The sequence below is a fragment of the Lolium rigidum genome, chromosome 5 (genome assembly GCF_022539505.1).
Source record: "Lolium rigidum isolate FL_2022 chromosome 5, APGP_CSIRO_Lrig_0.1, whole genome shotgun sequence".
In the NCBI taxonomy this organism is placed as follows: Eukaryota; Viridiplantae; Streptophyta; class Magnoliopsida; order Poales; family Poaceae; genus Lolium; species Lolium rigidum.
The window spans coordinates 118,179,979-118,193,099 of record NC_061512.1 but is presented as its reverse complement, the minus strand read 5'-3'; the positions used below and the strand labels follow the sequence as shown (position 1 = coordinate 118,193,099).

Here is a 13,121-nt window from a genome sequence, read left to right as displayed (position 1 = left end):
GTTGAAGCATGTCCATCAAGTAGTCCCATCTAACCGAGTCAAAGGCTTTCTTGATATCAAGCTTGAAGAGGAGAGTTGGCGTCTTTGTCTTGTGCAATTTCCTAGCCAAATTCCGCACATACAAGAAATTGTCATGGATGCTTCTCTTCTTTATGAAAGCACTTTGAGCTTTGGAGACAAGGTTGTTCATATGCGGCGCAAGCCTAGCGGCCATCATCTTGGAGATCAACTTGGCAATCGCATGAATGAGACTAATGGGGCGAAAATCCGTCACTTCCTCGGCCCCCTCTTTTTTGGAATGAGGGCAATATTGGCGGAGTTGAGCCAATGGAGGTTATTGGTGTGAAGGTTGGAGAATTGGTTTATAACCGCCATGATATCCATCTTGATAGTGTTCCAACACTTCTTGAAGAACGCGCCGGAGAAGCCGTCTGGTCCCGGCGCCTTATCACAAGCGGTGTTGTCAACCGCGGCTTTGACCTCTTCTTCCGTAAAAGGCTCGCTAAGACCGGAGAGGTCGCAAAGAGGAGTTGGAATTGTTGCCCAATTGAAGTTTTTTGTGCGGGGAGGACCTCTCTTGATAATCTTTTTGAAGTGATTTTGGATGATACTCCTTTTTTGGTCATGCTCCGTGACCCAACCATTGTTGTGCTTGAGGCGGAGGATGTGGTTTTTCCGTCTTCGGGCATTGACGCGAAGGTGGAAAAATCTTGTGTTTGCATCCCCCTCCTTTAGGATGGTTATTCTTGAAGCTTGTCTCTTCCTTGTTCTTTCAAGAGCCGCGAGTCCAATGACTCTTCTCTTTAATCTTCCTCTAAGATCTCTCTCCTCGTCGCTAAGAACTCTATTTTCTTGCGCCATATCCAAACATAGAATAACTTCCAAGGCCATATGAAGCTCCACTTTTGCTTTGGAGAAAAGGCTTTTGCTCCAACATCTCAACTTTTTCCCCGTTTTCTTGAGCTTGTGGAATAGCCGTTGACAAGGTTCCACATGATTGATACCTTCATTCCACGCTTCATTTACGACCTCCATGAAACCCGGCATCTTGATCCAAAAATTCTCAAAACGGAAGGATTTTGGTCTTTTAGGGCCACTATCATTTGTTGTAGTACTTGTATGCCCATTCCTTGTATTAAACTGGAGCCTGCTTGCACCAGTCGGTTCGCAGTCCGAGCAGCTTTGTCCTGAACTCGGTAACTCGTTGCTGACACCATGTCGACTTCCATGCAACAACCAGCTCACCTAAAAGTTTAGCTTATTCATGAAAAATGAAGAACACAGACATATTTCAACTAAACTCTTCTGCAATTCTCGGATTTTTTTTCTTTGATGCAATCATGCAATGGCAATTGGTTATTGGTCCTACTAGAACGAGTAGTAGAGAAAAAACAGCTTGGAGGGAGTGGGAGGCCGGAGAGAGTAGGCTTAGGTAGTTGGAGTGAGCGGCCTAGGGGTCCGAGGAGGCCTGTGTGTGTTGTGGTGTTGCCACTCTAATTGCTAGCTATGCCTCTCCGGCTCTCCAAAAAAAAAAAAAAAAAGAGTAGTAGAGAAAAAAAACAGCAAAGAGCAAAATGCTCTCTAGCTCAGCAAAAACCGCAAGCCCACACGTTTGAGACAAGGACTAGTGCTGCGTTCAGGATCGATCGAGGTCAACAGTTAAGGTTCCAATGATTTCATAAAAGAAACAGGAGTTGTTGAAACTGTTTCATCCGTGTCTTGGACTCTCTGTGTGAAGAAAACTCAGAAGTGTCTTGTGTTGCCTTGTCATGACAATTCAGCCAACTGGACTAGATAGTTTGATGTCACAATCCAGATTATATGGAACGGGGGCTTTCAATACCTATCACATGACATAAATCACAACAAAATTGTATAGTCATGTGAAATAGCCCCAGATCTGAACCATGTGACATTCATGTAGGTAATGAAGAACGTCAAATGTTTCATGCTTCAGCTGCCAATATGTGTCAATATTACATGGCCTAGCCCTTGATGAACAAATTTCAATCACATATATCATGACAGTTTAACATGTCAATATGGGCCTTGTCATTTCAAATGGTACCCTTGCTTTGTACCAACCATAACTGTCAAACAATTACAGTATACACAACCTATGAGCTGCTATTTATATAGAAGATTATCATCCCGAGGAGCTCGCAATGGCGATACTCACTATGGTAAACAATACATACAGCCCCATAAGGCAGTAGCCCCAGAATCTTGGTACCCTAAATCTGGCCCAGGTGACCACAAAAGGGTTCCCATCAAGCTCAGAAGAAGAAATACAAATGCAACAACAATTCCAACATGGAATTCAAGTACAAAGGCTTTTGGATACACTCTTGCTGTTTGCATCACTAGGGCCGTTCCTAATCCAACAAGCATGTTGAACATTGGGCCAGCAAAGCAGCCAGCGATGGCGATCGTAGGTTGGCCATTCTTGGCCAATGCAACGTCAGCAACAAGATCACCGATAGAATTTCCCCATGCCAAAACTGTCATGCCAAGAATAGCCGGAGGGAGATCCATAATGACTCCAATTGCTGCCAGGCAGTTCAGGAGCTCTCCAGCCATGGTTGAGATCCAGAAGACACTCATTACAAACGATATGAGGGTACTCGCAATGTTTTCTCTTTCTGGTGTTTCTTTCTCAAAACGGAAGTGGGATAGAGCCAAACAAAAGCTAACCAGAAGCACAACAGACCAGAGGGGAAAGCGGATTTGAGGGAAAAGAAACACTATTCGGCTATCCAATGGAATGAATGAACTAAAGGAATATAACAGTATGAGAGGACACAAACAGATGTTTGCACAGACATAAAATCTGTTCCACTCAGAAGGAAGTGTTGATGGTATCGTGAGCTTCAGAAGAAATGTCACAGGCCAATCCCAAACTCTTGTTACCTGCCAGAGGTTGATAACCATCAGTACCATGAAGATCAAATGTTAGGAGGATTACAGTTTCTTTTAGTAAACGAGGAACTGAGTGCGGTTGCAATGAGTACTTCAAAGTTGCAACAAGAAGACATGGATTCCTTACAATATAAAATTGCACAATCATGAAATCTGATGGACGAATTAGGTCTATTGCTGATCAAATGATAAAATATCTTAGATAAATCAACAAATGCATTCTTAAAAAAAATAGCATAGCTGATGCCTGACGGTGACCAACTTAAGCATTGTTTTACAATGGGAACAATTGCCATAGATTTCATAATTAATTACCTTATCGTGAATATCTCAGAACGAGTGATACAAAATTGTGTACAGCGAAGATCTTCAATCTGCTATAATTTTACGATTCACAGGGAACCTATACCAAAACATTGTAACATATTTACTGTCTCACATGACACAGCAAAATTTAAGAACCTTGTGGTAGACATGGCAATGGTATCAACAATGGTGTCACTAGTCACTAGTCATGGTTTTAAGAAACAACAGAGAAATAATCTGTACACAAGAATATTATTGCATTTATGTCATCATTGAACATATCAATTGCACTTTGCAGTAGTTTGAATTGACATAGTTAAAATGGAAGGAATTTCCAGAATTGTTAAAACTATACTAGTGTTCAAGATAATGGAACTGTGCAAGGTTATGAAATGAGATGTCAAACATAATGTGTGAATGTTGCGCATGACATGGAATGTTAAGATGAAGAAATGGGAACAACAATGAATCTTCAAGTAGTGATTGTGTACCAAAACTCGCAGTACACAACACTTGAGTATGCATTAACAGTTGAATTGTAAAAAAGCTGCAACAGATGCAGTCTTTAGCCAATAGTTCATGGAAAAATGGCGTCATCCGCCTGTTCTACATTATTGTAAGGTGGGCAATGCCTGTATGAGACGGCTTTAATATTGCTAAGTCAAGAACTAGGTTTTTCCCTCCTGCAGTTATATGGTGTTCTAACTCAAATTAACCGCCAGGAAAAGAAATGACTTCATCTGCTAGTGGCTCGCCAAGCACAACCGAAACAGTTTTGTGTAGTAGCAGACCTTGGTAGTTACCACTTGGTGTTTTCCGTCGAGATTCATCTTATACTTTGTGATGTTTATGCTATCATCTAGTTTCGAGAAATCGATTGAACCATCTAATCCTTTCAATAAATATTATAGATCAGTATGGTCTATGTACATCCAATCAGTTCATACTGTATCTAACCAGATCCGTTGCCCAGTTGAGCAAGGATAATCTAGAATTGCTAAAGCTGTGTTAACTAGCAAACTGTTTGGTAAGTAAGTCTTTTCTCAAGTTCTAGACTAAGATCGTATCCATGCCTAGAAAATCCTCGGCAATTGATGATAGAGAAAAATCGGTTACATGTATGGAACTGTGGATCACGGCAATGGAGAAAGGAGGATTAATGTAATTCACCTACAATGATATGGTCTAACTTCTACTCCCTCCATCCCACAATATAAGACGTTTTGGCAAGCTGTTTTTGACGGAGGGAGTAGTAATGTTTCCCTTTGTTTCTGATTGTTCCATCTAATCAACAAAGATGTTGAGACACTACCAACTTATGCTCAACAAACACCAAACCAAACAGCTAATATATCCACGCAACAATTGGAACAAAATTGCTAATATACTCGTGGGAGAGAATTCCTTATTTGACACTACTTACAAATATGATTCCTTATTTGGCCCTGAAAATGTTTTTCTTCCCTACATGACACTTGGTCTAACCTTTTTGGCCTATATCACACTATCGTAAGTTCCGTTACATAGCTCCATGAGTCTATTTTCGGTTGGACCAAAATACCCGGAGAGATGCACATGTACCAAACTATCTGCCGAGATACGCACGTACAATAGCCAAGCTAGCAGCTTGATGGATCTGCTACTGCTAGTAGCTGCACACAACACAACGCATGCGGAACTGATGGATTGCAACATGTACGTCTCCTACGCGGTGTTTTCTGTATAAAATGACTACACTACATGTATATGTAACTATCCAGCTAAAAACCGACTCGGTGATGCATTATGTATCCTCCTCGGACAAACACGTGTATTCTACTCGTATACGACGGAACAGCACATGTGAGGCCTTACCGCCGGTGTTGGACATGATTGCGTTTCTAACAGCCTCAGCGCTGGCCACCTTCTTCCGTGTAGTACGAGAGCATGCGTCTCTTCCGGTGCAGTTCGCACTTGAAGACTCCAAGTTCGCCATGGGACTGCACGGCAGTGACGAAGCACGTGTTTTCACCTACCTCGCCTACGCCTTTACTAGATGAAGTCCGTGTGGGGCCCCGACTGCGCAGGGTTCCGGCCGGAGCGGTGGTTCCGCGACGACAAGTTTGTCGTGAGCCCGTACCGGCAGTACCCGGTGTTCCAGACCAGCGTGCGTGTCATCTAGGCCATTATGCACCAATACAATGTTTTCAAAGGATTTTCACAAGTGAGTGAAAAATAATGACTAGCCTGCTAGCCAACTAGCCATGCACATAAGAAATAATTTTTTTTGGGGCAGAAAATTAGAGGGCAAATAAGAAGCATTTAAAATACATGCACGAACCAAAAAAATACTAGATCACAGAATTATTCATAAATTTTAGTCACAAGCCGCATCAAGGGAGAAAGCGTCTTTTCATGTACCAAATTAACACCATTAGTGCTCAAAATGAACTAGAGTGTCATGTGAGGCAACAAAAACTAGACCAAATGTCAAATAGGGAAGAAAAACTTTTCTAGGGTCAAAAAGGGAATTCTCTACAACTATAACTATGAATTAGACAGAATCAAACAGCCTGGAGGGGTTGATTAGATATTTTGTCAATTGTAGTTGTAGCCAATATTCGGAAAATTTAGGTGCTTGGATTCGTACTGTTCTGCAAGTATGTTCTTTATGTACGAACACAACGTTTTGACCTTATTACCAAATCACTAAGCACCTAAGGACGATCGAAGAAAGTGAGTATGTGATGATCACCGTCACTCAGAAACCTCTGATGTAAGGAACTACATACGCTTGACTTTCTTGACCTGCTGTCTATATGTTATTTCAAAAGCTGAAATAGAATGTGACATCCTAAAATACGAAATAGTAGTACCTTTTCTGGCCAGTTAGAACACTAAATGTGATTCTAACTACCTACGTATGTTAGCCTGCCAAAACACCTTAGGCCCTGTTCGGCAGGGGAGTATTTTTGGGTTTTGGGGTGTCTTACCCGGCCCAATTTCAATCCACTGGAAACCCCGTCCGGGCTGTTCGGTAGGCCGGTTTCGGACGGTTTTGGCCCGTTTGACCCGCCAGAAACACCTCAGACCACGTCGGGTTCGAGGGGATTAGAAACGCTCGCCCTCACTCGCGTTTCTCGAGCGAGCGAGCAAACGCCCGCACCTTCCCTCGCGCCGCCTCCTGCACCTCCCCTCGCGCCGCCGCCTCTCCCCGCGCCGTCTCCTCTTCTCGCGTCGTCTCCGGCCAACATCGCTCCGTCGCCGTCCAAGATCGCTCCGTCGCCGCCCAAGATCTCTCCGTCGCCGCCCAAGATCGCCGCCCAAGATCGCTCCGTCGCCGCCCAAGATCGCTGCCCAAGATCACCGGCCAAGATCGCTCCGTATCCGCCCAAGATCGCTCTGTCGTCCATCTTCTCCGGCCGAGCTGGAGTTTTATCCTGTAAGTCATATCCTATGAGATCCGTTTTTCACCTAGGGTTAAGAAGAAATTTGTTTTACATTCGCTGTTCTCGTGTCTTATTTCTCCGTTCATGTTTTGTCCTTGGCAGCAGCACGGTTTCGCGTCTGGACAGATGCAATTTTTTCCCTGTTTGGGTCTGTTGCTTAGCAGCAAAGAAATTGAGATTTTTGTTTTGTTTTGGTAAAAAAACATGAATATGTGGGGACAGTAAGATAGATTTGCTATGAAATGTAAGGTATGTACTTCACACTGGTGCATAGGATGTGTCAATTCACACTGGGTTAAGATCTGGGGATACAGATGGAAACGTGAGTCTGTCTGGGAACTAAAACTAAGACAATTGTGCATTATTAGAACAGTAAGTAGAGGCATATTCTTAAGATTACAAGGTCGTGAAGATTGCAGTCTTTGTCTATCTGACATTTTCCATCTGAGATACACTTCTTCTAGTGGCAGAAAAATGCTCATGCTTGAACATAGCCTTGTTGAAATGTCCCAGCATGAGCCAGGGGTCATTAGAATTGAGTTTGATTCTTTTTAACAGAGTCCAGAACTCAGCTCTATCTTGGACACGAGGCTCCTCATACACAACTAGTTAGCTTTCTTTCTCTGCTTTTTTTGATACCCTGTGTAGTAATTTTTTTAAATTGGAACTATAGGCTGTAAACTCTCTGGTTGATTGCCATCATCAAGGCTCGTACATGAACATCGAAAGACGAATGCAAAAGCAGTTCAACTGACTACAATTATTACCTTATGTTCTAAGAAATAACTAACTTGGCCTGTTCAATATCTTCAGAGTTATTGGATTGGTGGCAATGCTTAATTTCCTCTAAACTGGAATCTAGAATTGATAGCTATTGCCTGTTTGGCTGTCTCCAAAAATTCAAGTCAGGTTTAGTGAACCTCTGCTCATCATTGTTGTACCCGTTTAGTTCAAGCTGTGTGCAATAGTTTAGGTTTTCAGTAGTTCAAATTACTGAACAACAATCTAATGTTACCTATCTTCTCCCGCTGCTAGCTATTGAAGTTGTCATCAGAAGTGCGTGTTCGAAAATTGGCACTGAATTCCTTAATTCTGGTGCCAAATCGCGAGCAATGCTACCTAATTTCTAATTCTTCCCAAGATATTTGCGTCTCAGTTTCTATTTACTGGCTACAAAGATAGATTTGTTTTGCTTCAGAGGTACAGGGATACCATATTTAAAGGGATACCTAGTAATAGATTTGTTACTTCTTCTCTGTAGATATGCTTAAATTTGTATGTACAACCTGGTACTCTTCCATAGAACAAGTAGGCAATACAAGTAGAAATTTAGTGTATAGTGTGTTCCTCCCTATAAATGAAAACATTTTTTTAACTATCTACTTTTTTTATTTTAGGAGGTTGAGGCCGCTGGCACGGTATGGTACAAGACCATGATCTCAGGCAGGCAGTAACTACAATGAATTTGATGTCTTCGCAAATTGTGTCGGTGTGTCGGAGTAGTTAGCTAAATTATGTTTGCACTTCATGTTCAATGTTGAGGGTTGTGGCAGAATTATTGTAGTCTGGTTTAGACCGATACGACTTGCCTTATAAGTTATTGTAATGCATCAGTAATCCTCCTGTACTTATTGCATCGACAAATTTTAGGATATTGCAGTCTGGTTTTAGAGTTATTTCATGTTATTCTAATGCATGAGCTACTGTGTTATTGTAATGCATCAACCATGCACGGATATTGTAATAGAAAAGGCATTGAAAATCTGGTATAAAAATTGGAGTTTTATTGGCACAAAACTAGTGTCTTATCCCTGTGCTTGCCGAAGAGTAAAATTGAAAAGGGAATTAAGGAGGAAGTGGATTGAAGTGTTTTTGGTGGACCGGGTGGAACAACCCAAAACCTGTGGGTTAAGACACCCCAAAACCCAAATATACTCCCCTGCCGAACAGGGCCTTATATTTCCGAACAGAGGTAGCAACATGCATTGTTCTAAGAGCTAACAATTTGATACTTTGCGGAAGTATAAGAAAAAACACTGAAATTTGTCCAAAGAGTTTCATAGTTCGTTTCTTGTGTTTGATCAGCTCTCTAAGTTCAGAGCACACGTTTGAGGTAATCCATCAGAAGGATAAAGTCAACCCACTAACGAGAGCTGCAAATAAACAAACCAACAACTTAACAGAGGTAGGTACTTAGAAAGGCATTTGCTGTCTCCCATGACAGTGATATCAACGACAGCATGACTTTGCAGAATGAGAAAATCCTCACCAGTCATGGTTTCAGAGCATCAACATGGAGAAATAATCTGTACACTGGGTTACCATTGAATTTATGTCATCGCTGAACATAGCAATGGCACTATGCAGTAGTTTGAATTGGCATAGTTACAACTGAATCAAACAGCCTGGAGGGGTTGGTTGGATATTTCATTAATTGTAGCTGCAGCCAATATTGTGCTTGGATTCGTACCGTATTACAAGTATGTTCTTTATGTACACAATGTTTTGACCTTGTTAGCAAATTGCTAAGCACCTAAGGGAGGATTGAAGAAAGTGAGTATCTGAAGATAATCGTCACACAGCAACCTCTAATGTAAGGGACTACATGCGCTTGACTTGCTGTCCAAATATATTTCAAAAATTAAAATAGAAAAGCAACATTCTACATATATAAAATACCTTTTCTGGCAAGTTAGAAGATTAAATGCCTTTCTGAGTACCTACTATTCAGTCTTCTGAGAACTAACGATTAGTATTATTCTGCAAAAGTACAAGGCATAGCACTCAAATTTGTCCCAAGCATTTCATACGTTGTTTCTCGCATTTGATTCAGGTCTCGAAGTCAGAGCAAACATACTGACGAGAGTTTGATTCAGGTCTCTAGGTAATCCGCTAATCCATGAAAAGGACAACGTCAACACACTGACGAGAGTTGCAAATAAACAAACAACTTAACTAGTTGAAATGAGCATTTTCTAGTTGAAGAGACACTAGAACCAAAGAGAGACAAATGACCTAGAATTGCTGCAATGCTGTCCCAGTCAACACAGATTTGAGGACATACTCGAAAAGACCAAAAAAAAAGAAGAAGAATAAACTGAGCATAGTTTGGTGAAAATACCTTGGTTAGCACCGTCCAAATAGTGGCAGTGCGTTGCTTCCCATGGTCCACGGAGACAGGCAAATCCATGGCGGCGCGGCCCATCTCGAGCTCGGCGGAGCTGACGAGCTTCCCGGCGGCGCCCAAGTCCATGTAGAAGACGAGCCCGACGAAGAAGACGTAGAAGAGGACGAGGCCCACGGCCTGCCAGAGGAAAATCTCGGCGCTGAGGTAGACGCAGAAGAGCGCGGAGGCGGCGACGAGGTAGAAGAAGACGTCGCGCGCGAAGGAGGCGGGCGGGACGGCGAAGGGCGCCGCGATGAGGGCGACGGCGCCGACGACGAACGCGGACACGAAGGCGCCCGCGGAGAGGATGGCGGCGAGGCCGGCCCGCGGGAGCCCGCCCTCGCCGCGGAGCGCGGCCGCGGACGCGAAGGCGTCCGGGGCGCCGTTGCCGAGCGCGAGGAGCGTGACGGCGGCCATGGAGGGCGAGAGGCGGAGGCGGGACGCGAGGCGCGAGACGGCCGGGGAGAAGTGGGCGCCCGCGGCGGCGGCGAGGAAGCGGAAGTGGGCGAGGAGGAGGAGGGTGAGGATGGGGAGCGAGAGGCGGCGGTCACTGTGGAGGAGGCAGGCGTGGATGGCGGCGTAGTTGAGGATCCCCGCCGCGGGGGCGGCGCAGGCGGAGGCGCAGGCGGCGGTGGCCGGGAGGGCGGCCATGCCATGCGCTGGCTGCCGATGCGTCGGTGGGGCGGTGGTGGAGTAATGCCGGGCGGGGAGGGAGGTGGTGGGGGATTTGGGGGGAGAGTGAGTGGGATCGGCACGGACGCCGACGGGACGCGTAGGCCGAAGCCCACCACCAGGAAGGAACAAACAGGAATGGCGGAGTGGCCGCTGCCGAACACGGTGGTGGTGGGTCCCGTCCGCGGGGAAGGTGGAAACGCAACAAGCATGACCGGGTTTGACGCTTGGACGAGCGGACCGGCCCATGACAGGGTTCCAGGACCAGCGACGCTAAACTCGAGATGGGCCGTTATATATACTGGTTACTTTTCTATATATGCATATGGCCCAAAGAATGGAATGTGTCGGTCAATCAAAAGAAAAGAAAATAATGTGTCGGCCCGGCCCGCCCATACATAAATGCCACCGCTGGATTAGTACCCTCGATGCTAAAAAAACCCGTAAAGTAACACTCTAGAACCGACTCCGCATGGAAAGAAAGAACAATTGATATTGGAGCCAAGAAAACGTGTACATCGTCGAGGTTACTACTGGCTTCCTCGTAATACTTCCGTCCCCTGGTACCGCTCGATTGACAGTGTCCAATCTCTTTCATCCACACCACTTTGACTGGAATCTAGAAATTTTTAGATTTGCATTTGTGTCGCGACATCATACATATGTGGTGTGTTGGTTCACCAAGGTGCTTAGCTTGTTGCACCAAAGTCAACTCGGAGGAATGCAACACCCGTAAATGATAAGGTTTGTGTTTGGTGTTTTGCTTTATGAGAAAAGTTCTAGTGATACAAACACTTTGGGTGATGTCGTGATGCCATGGCGCAGTAGCAGCCGTACAAAATTGTGAACTGCTACAAACTGAGTGCATATCTAGATAAGAGACTCTATAATCCCTCAAATTTTCAGTTTCATGATTGATTTACTTATATAAAAAAGAAGAAATGAGAAACCCAATTATTCTTTTGAGGTAAAATCGCAAATGTTCTGTCATGTAAGAAAATAGAGAAAGAGATGGTTACAAGCTATGGAGGATCTAGCTGAATTAGACAAACAAGAGAAAGAGAACCAAAAGAATAAGGTGCAGGACAGATCAACTAAAGCAGACTACACACCAAAATCAAGCTCCAAGCTTGGCTCGATCTCACGGACTCGCTCTTGCAAGCAAGAACCAAGCAAAAACATGCCATCCTTTATCAGATCCAAGAGCTGCAACTCACTGTTGTAAACTTGCTGGAACATCCTCCTACATTATCTCTCCTTCGAAAGATGCCAGGCCCCATATATTGCAACCATAATCTCGTCCATAGCCAGAGTTGCAGACATAACACACCACCAATCCGCCGGAGAGGAAATGGTATTTTTTTTTAAAAAACGACGCAGGAGGACTGCGCTTTTGTATTGATAGAAGGAGAGTGCTACAAGGAGCACAAAGTTTACAAGGGACACGGTAGGGCAAAGCCCTACAGAACGTACATACACGGGATTACTCGCGGCATCGAATGTGCCGGCAGCCAGCTAGAGCCCAAGCGGCCGCCTCGTCGAACACTTCTCTCGCGGCCACGTCGGGGGAGCGGTGCGAGCCCCGGAAGATGCGAGCGTTCCGCTCACGCCAGATTGCCCAAATCACTAGCAGGGCTAGGGACTTCGCAGTTTTGGCCGGGTCACTCACCAAGGCGGAGAGCGACGCAAGCCAAGATGGGAGTGACGCCAAGGGGGGGTTCCAGGCATCCGGGCGCAGCGTTGCAGCACCAAACTTGTCGGCGACCCTGAACCACAAGGCCGTGGACCAAGGGCATTCCACCAGCAGGTGCTCCGCCGTCTCTAGGTTACGCATACACAAGGGGCATAAGTATGAGTTCGGCCAGCGTCTTGCCAGGAGGCGGTCCGCCGTGAGGACCCGGTTTTGGACGAAGAGCCACGCCAGCAGCCTACACTTGGCCGGCGCCCAGGCTTGCCAGATTGTGGGCATCAGCGGTGAGCGCGTGGATCCCAGAAACTGCATCCTGTAAGCAGATGACGCCGAGTAGGAGCCGGATTGTGAGCACCGCCAAGTGAAAGAGTCCGCAGCGCCCGGGACAAGCTGCAATGCGGCCACCGCAGTCCACAGGCTCACAAACGCCGGTAGCAGTTCCGGGGTAACGCGTCCCCTCAGGTCGGCAACCCAGCGCTGGCCGTGCACAGCCTCATAGACGGAGCGGTGTTTGCGGCGGGAAACAAGGAAGAGGTCGGCGAAGGCCGCGAGCGGCGCCCGACCATCCATCCAGCTATCAAACCAGAATTGCGTTGTGGTGCCGTCGCCAATGGTGACGGAGGTTGCCGCTGCAAAGAGCTGACGGTCAGTAAGGGAACAGGGCAGAGGCATGCCCGTCCAGGGTTTCTCCGGCGCCGTCCGTTCCAGCCATAGCCATTTGAGGCGAAGCGCTGTGCCAAAGCGATCAAGGTTAGGGACGGCAGTGGGTACCCATGACCCGCGTACCCGCCGGGTAAAAACCCAATAGGAGTACGGGTATGGGACAAAAAATTACCCATGGGTTTGTAAATGGTAAAATATCATACCCATCGGGTAGAGTGGGTACGGGTATGGGATCGTAGAATCCATACCCGCGTACCCATGTACCCATCTAAATTTA

General features: G+C 45.6%; 1 pseudogene; it reads right to left on the bottom strand.

Annotated features, from left to right (window-relative positions):
• Positions 1-2,055: 2,055 nt before the first annotated feature.
• On the bottom strand, positions 2,056-10,470 carry LOC124657708 (annotated as a pseudogene).
• Positions 10,471-13,121: the final 2,651 nt, after the last annotated feature.